The sequence below is a fragment of the Macadamia integrifolia genome, chromosome 7, assembly GCF_013358625.1.
Source record: "Macadamia integrifolia cultivar HAES 741 chromosome 7, SCU_Mint_v3, whole genome shotgun sequence".
Classification (NCBI taxonomy): domain Eukaryota; kingdom Viridiplantae; phylum Streptophyta; class Magnoliopsida; order Proteales; family Proteaceae; genus Macadamia; species Macadamia integrifolia.
Window position 1 is genome coordinate 3,294,389 of NC_056563.1, and position 6,638 is coordinate 3,301,026.

Consider the following 6,638-nt stretch of genomic DNA (forward strand, 5'->3'; position numbering starts at 1 on the left):
TTTTAAATTGCTGGAGTCAGCACCTTTATTTCAGTCATTTACATTTTTGTTGAGAGCCGGTGGACGGCATTGTCTTTACTTTTTCGAGTACTCACGGTGGGCCTTCTTCGACAGCCCTATGGGCGTATCGCGGGAGGGAGTTCGCGGCTCGTACCCGGAGTATACGCGCACTGTGGTTGTAGTAGCACTAAAACCAAGGACTTAGTAATGTTGCTTAGGTGGATGTTATTTAAAATGTATAGCATGGCATGTAGTGCATATAATGTGTTGTGATGTGTGGACTGTTGTGTGGTCCATCTTTCTACTTACTGAGCTAGTGAGCTCATCCCACGTGTACACCCTTTTTTAGATGATTTTGCAGGTCATACATCTGAGGAGTATGGGGTGGGTCTCATAGTCGAATTTCCTGAAGAGGACTGGTGGACCCCTGAGGAGTTAGAGCACGGCACTGACTGCTCGTGCGAGAGCTGTGATGCGGGACAACAGTTCTGAGGCCGAGCTGAGCTCCACGTTTGAGGCCGTGCTGAGCTCCACTTCTGAGGCCGAGCTGAGCTCTTCTATGTGATGCCGAGCTGGGCTCACTCCTTGATGCTGAGCTCAGCTCTAGCCTTGATACCGAGCCGAGCTGTGTACTCTGATTGTTTTGATGATTTCCTGTATATATTTGATATATGAATTGTACTTTTATTGTGTAATTATCATGCCTTCGGGCCCACATGTATATAATTATTGTATCACAATTCGGGTATCAAGTATATGGTATTTATTCACAGGTAAAACTTAGTCTTCCGCTGATCTGATGAACTTATATTAGTTGTGCGTATGCTGTGGTGGAATACAGTATCTGATGATCCTGGCAGGTTTGGGTTAACCGGTTCTGCTCCACTCACAGCATACCATTAGAATCCCGTAGACTCTATAATAGGGAAATGGGGTTGGGTTAATATAAAAGCTTTAAAGAGTAAAAGCCAAAGAAAGAAAGTATAAAAATGGATTGCATTATATGTGGTATTCATGGCATGCGTGAGTATAGATAAAAGGGGATTAGGTTGGTGATGTAACCTATAGAGTACTATTTCGACGAAACTTCGGCAGCATAACGGCGTAAAATGGGATTTCCAAAAAATTTTACACAAATACCTGATAAACAACAGATAATAAATATAACAAAGATCACAGATAGTAAAATACATCACAACCAAACCACACAAGTACTCCACATATGAATTAACCACAAAATTCACTATCCAAAAATATATCATTCCATAAATGAAACCAGTTACAACGTAAATACAAGGAATGATAAGAAATAAAGTATACAATAAGGTCTACAAAAAAGAGAAAATGAATAAAAAACTGGTGTGGGCGAGCCAAGCCCTCACTGGTCATCGTCGTCATCATCGATGATCACCACGTTCACCGGAGGCCTAGAGTTGACGTTGAGGCGGTGATCGTAATAATCGAACCTCGCGTTCACCAGCCGTACCTCCCTCCGAAGCCGGCCAAAATCTGCTGAGATAGCGTTGGCCGTGGTGTCTAAGTCCTCACCCAGTCGGAGGAAGGAATCCTCCAAGGTGGTCTGCCTCTCCAAAATGCGTTCCTCCCTGGAGACAATCTCGTCCAGCTGCCTCAGTAGCTGAACTTGGCCATCCTGCAAGGCCCGCATGGAGGCCGTCATGCCCTCGAAGTCGTAGGCACCACTCCCAGGTGGTGGGGCTCCATATGGTGAGGCTGCAGCTCTAAAGGAACTAGGGCCAGGACCTCTCGACTCCTGAGGCGCCTCCTCAGGGATGCTGCCACCCATCAGATCCTCCTCCTCGTCCTGAGGAACGTAGTCCTCATCCTCCTCACTAGACTCCTCTCCCATGGAGACATCCTCCATAGGGGCAGCCCTCCTACCCCTACCTCTCTGAGCTCCTGATCTCGGAGGTGAATCCATGAGGGTCTGGAGACCCATCCTCAGGAGGTTTCTCCGGTCGAACCTATCAGTCGGAGTCTTCCCCTCCTCGCCCCTCAAGTCCACCCCGAAGAACTCGAAGATCCTAGTGAGGATCCTGCCGTAAGGGAATCCTCTATCCTCAGGGTGGGAAGTATGGTGCTCCATCGTCCTGAGAATAATGTGGGGGAGGCACAAGTGCTCGCCACCTCCCTCTGCGGCCGTGAAAATGCAGAATGCAATGAAAGCCACCATGAAACCCACCTGGTTCTGATGACCTCCTCTAGGGAGCAGGTTGAACTGGACCAACCGGGCAAATAGACGAACCTCAGGGTAGAAGGACGTCTTGGACTCCGGGCGGTTACTGCTGCCGTAGATGGTCTCGTAGATGAAGTCCGGTGTCGCCAGGCTCATGAACAGTCCCTGAGGCTTACTCCTGGGAGGACTGTAGTATTGGTGTCCAGTCGCTGACATACCCAGGATGCTGGCCAAGGTGCCCACCGTCAACTGGATGTCTACCCCCTTCACCAAGCTGCTAATGGTGAACTCCCCGTACGGATACGACACCTCCAGGTTACAATAGAACCGACGGACGAGCTGCTTGTAGCACGATCGATCTACATGAAGAATAGAGTCCCAGCCCAATGCTGAGAACCTCTCCTGAAGCCTAGCCTTGTGGAAGTCCTCGACTACCACGGTTTTCTCCATCATCACTGACCCCTTCAGGAAGTTGGGCCAGTTGGCTGCTGCCTCTGCACTAAGGAAGTGCTCCTCATCATAGTCTGAAGGGTCAGACCGGGCAGGTGCGGGTCTCCCTGTGCGAGGGGCTGAAGAGCTGGTCTCCGCACTCTTCCGCTTAGAAGCGGTAGTCCTTACGTCTAGCGCCAGAGGAAGATGGTCCCTTGCCAGCGCGAGATGATATCTTGACAATAAGAAAAGGAAGTAGGGTTAGTAAGTAATGGGAAAATGACAGCATTAGAAAGGGGAAACCCAAAACCCGAATACTCGCAAAATGGAAATGGCGACAAGCTAGAAATGATAGGGAACCTATGGACATGATGCACGGTAAGCTACAAAGGAGAAACGTGCCAAAACAGTAAAATGACGGCAAAGAGCATATTAACATGAGAGGATTCGATTTCAATGCACCAACTCATTCATAATGAAGTAAAAGCTTGAAACCCTAGGTCTAGAACGAAATGCCATAGTAGCGAGATCATGAAAGTGCGAGAACATACCCAAATAGACTATAGAGTTCCATGAATACAGGTATGGGATGAAAATCAAGGAAACCAATACAAAAAGAAGGATTTTCATGGAAATACATGGGGATTCCAAGCACAATGGATGATTCATGAAATCTAAAGCATATTTAGCATAAATCAAATGGAATGCATCACAAAGGAGTCATCAATTGGAGAAAAAGAGTGAGAATTGAAGAAATCCCCAAATTTGGAAACCTAGGGCACGAATTGGGGTTTTCTCCAAATGAAGAGATAAAATCCCAATAAATTACAAATGACCACAGTAGAAGCATCACAATCACATGGAAATGCTATTCTATGGTGAAAAATGTGAAAAGGAAATCTAGAAAGTAAACCTTATGCATGCATTCTACCCCAAATGGAAATTCTGAGAAAAAAAGGAGGAACTTACTTGAATGAGGGTGAGTTGACTCTTCTCTAAAGCGCCGAGTGGATAAGTAGAATCGCGAGTAGAAGCACCGAGGAGACCTCCAAGATCGCCCAAGGAAGAAAGGAAGAAAGAGAAAAGAGCTGGGGAAAGGGACAAGATGGAACAGGGCCTGTAGGGCCCTGTTAGTGTTTTTACACGGGCAAGACCGGTGGGTATAACCGGCGGGCCCCTACCTGCCGGTGCCACCCACCGGTGTGAGGCGCTAGGGCCGGCGGGCTCAACCGACGGGCCCCTACCTGCCGGTGCAGCCCACCGGTTGTGAAAATTGGGGAATTTTGAAAAAAAAATTTCCCCCCTTCTCTCCTCCTAGCATGATTGCATTGATCCTCATTATTGATTATTATTCCTATAATTAATGTGCTATGGTCAAGTGGGACCATTGACATATCTGTTGGGGCCTTTGCCCTGTATCTTGGAATTAAGCTGCGGTTATTTACAGGCTATCATACACTACAACACCTTATGTGATGGCATATGATTGTGTGCCGAAATCAATTCTACGGTGTTTAACCAATATGGTGTGTGATATGTTCCAGGTACAGGGATACGATAGTACGTACCAGATCCGGTAGTAATGCCCGAGGTACCTCGCGGGGTCCTCGTCCGGTCGGTCGACCACAAAATTCCAGGAGGTCCCGCTCTGTGGGGCAAACCTCACCTCCACTACCTCCAGAGACCCTTGGTCAGGGTGGGGCACATGGGGACCCACCTATGACTGCACTCCCGGACCCTCCACCGGTCATTACACCGGGAGATGTTGCTACTATAATTCAGCAGTCCCAACAAGCTTTTCAACAACAAATGCTTCAGCAACAGCAAGCATTTATGACTGCTATCCAGCAACAGTTGGACTTTTCTCAACCGGGTCAACCTCCCCGGGTACTCACTCCACAGGACCCGCCTGTAGGGTCGGGAACGGGACCACAAGTGGGGAGTACACCCCCAATCCCACTATTTGGTGTTCCTCAGTATGGGATGCCTCCTCCATACTCCTATTATCCTGCCTATGCTCCTAACTTTCCGGTGGCGAGTAATACGTCAAGGGTAGTGGAGTCATTCAAGAGGAACTTACCACCTGTATTCTCTAAGGTGGGGAGTGATCCTATGGAACCGGATCAGTGGATCCAAGAATTAGAGAAGATATTTGAGGTGCTTGAGTGCACGGATGTACAGAAACTCATTTGTGCTGGTTTGCAACTCAAGAAAGAGGCAAATTCTTGGTGGCAAGCCTCCAAGCCTATATTGATGGCTGCTCATCCAGAACCTATTTGGGAGTAGTTCAAGGAGTTGTTCTTGGACAACCATTATCCGCGCAGCTTCAGAGACCGAAAGGAGACTGAGTTCATGGCCTTAGCTCAAGGAGGTAAGACTGTCCTTGAGTACCAACAGCAATTCGAGAGTTTGTTCCATTTTGCCCCAAGGCATATGAGGACAGCTGAAGAGAAGGCAGCAAGGTTCCTAGAAGGCCTAAAAGCATCTATTGGGTCTGTACTTGAGGTCTTAGATTTGACCGAATATGGCCAGATTGTGCAAAAGGCCAAGACCATGGAAGATAAGCAAAAGGGTGAACAGTCCCTCACCCCTGGATTGTGGAAGAGAACAAATCCATTCCCGGATATGGGAAATTCCTCCAAGGCATACCGAGGATCATACAGTTCTGGGCCTATGTATAGGCAGCCCTATAGGCCATCTGGCTACCCTCCTAGGCCAGTTGGTGGTTCGGGTTCCACCTCTTTTCGCCCGAACACTAGTGTGGCACCTACAGCTCCAAGGCCACCTCGACCTCCATCTGCAACGGGTCAAGTGCAGAGGGGCCCCGCTCCGGTTCCGACATCTCAGATTCATTGCTTCAATTGCCATTCATATGGGCATTATGCGAAAGACTGTCGGGCCAGACCAGCCTTGCCCTCCAGTCAGCCCTCTGCGTACCGACCTCCCTTACCTTGAGGGAATCAACCGCAGGGAAGGATGTATGCTCTATCAGCCGAGGAAGCTGAGGCCAGTACAGAAGTAGTTGCAGGTACATTTTAAATTAAGAAATTCAGTATGATTAATATTGATGACCTGCTGAAATTATATGCATTGTTATACTAGGTATCCTACCCATATCAGGCATACCAGCCTATGTTTTATTCGATTCAGGAGCTACTCATTCATTCGCATCTAAGAGATTTGTAGAGAAACTTGGGATGTCACCCAGGATCCTAGACCATGGAATGATTGTTAGTATGCCTACTGGTAAAGTTGCACAGTTGAAGGAAGTGTATGGGCCGTGCCCAGTGGAAATTAGTGGGAAGAATCTTGATGCGCAACTCATTAAGTTTAATATGCAGAATTTTGATGTTATATTGGGTATGGATTGGTTGTCGGCTCATCGAGCTAATATGATCTGTGCTGAAAAGCTAATAAGGGTGACAGATGAAGAAGGGAAAGAATTGGTATACCGAGCATATCCCATGAAAAGAGTGAAGAAGGTCCTTGTCTCTGCTCTTCAAGCGGTAAAGTTGCTAGAAAGTGGGTGTCAGGGTTACTTGGCATCGGTACTTGATGTTGATGCAAGGATTACACCTCTAGAAGAGGTAAAGGTGGTCAAAGAGTTTCCCGATGTTTTCCCAGATGATCTGATGCATTTACCACCTGGTAGAGAGTTGGAGTTTGCCATAGACTTGACTCCTGGAGCAGCTCCAGTATCTAAGGCTCCATACAGGATGGCACCAGCTGAATTGAAGGAGTTGCAGATGCAGTTGCAGGAATTATTAGAAAAGGGGTTTATTCGCCCAAGTGTTTCACCTTGGGGTGCCCCGGTGTTGTTTGTCAAGAAGAAGGATGGTAGTTTGCGTATGTGCATAGATTACCGGGAGTTGAATAAGCTAACCATTAAGAACCGGTATCCATTGCCACGCATTGATGATTTATTTGATCAGTTGCAAGGAGCCAGAGTATTTTCAAAGATAGACCTTCGGTCCGGCTATTATCAGCTCAAGATAAAGGGCAGTGATATACCCAA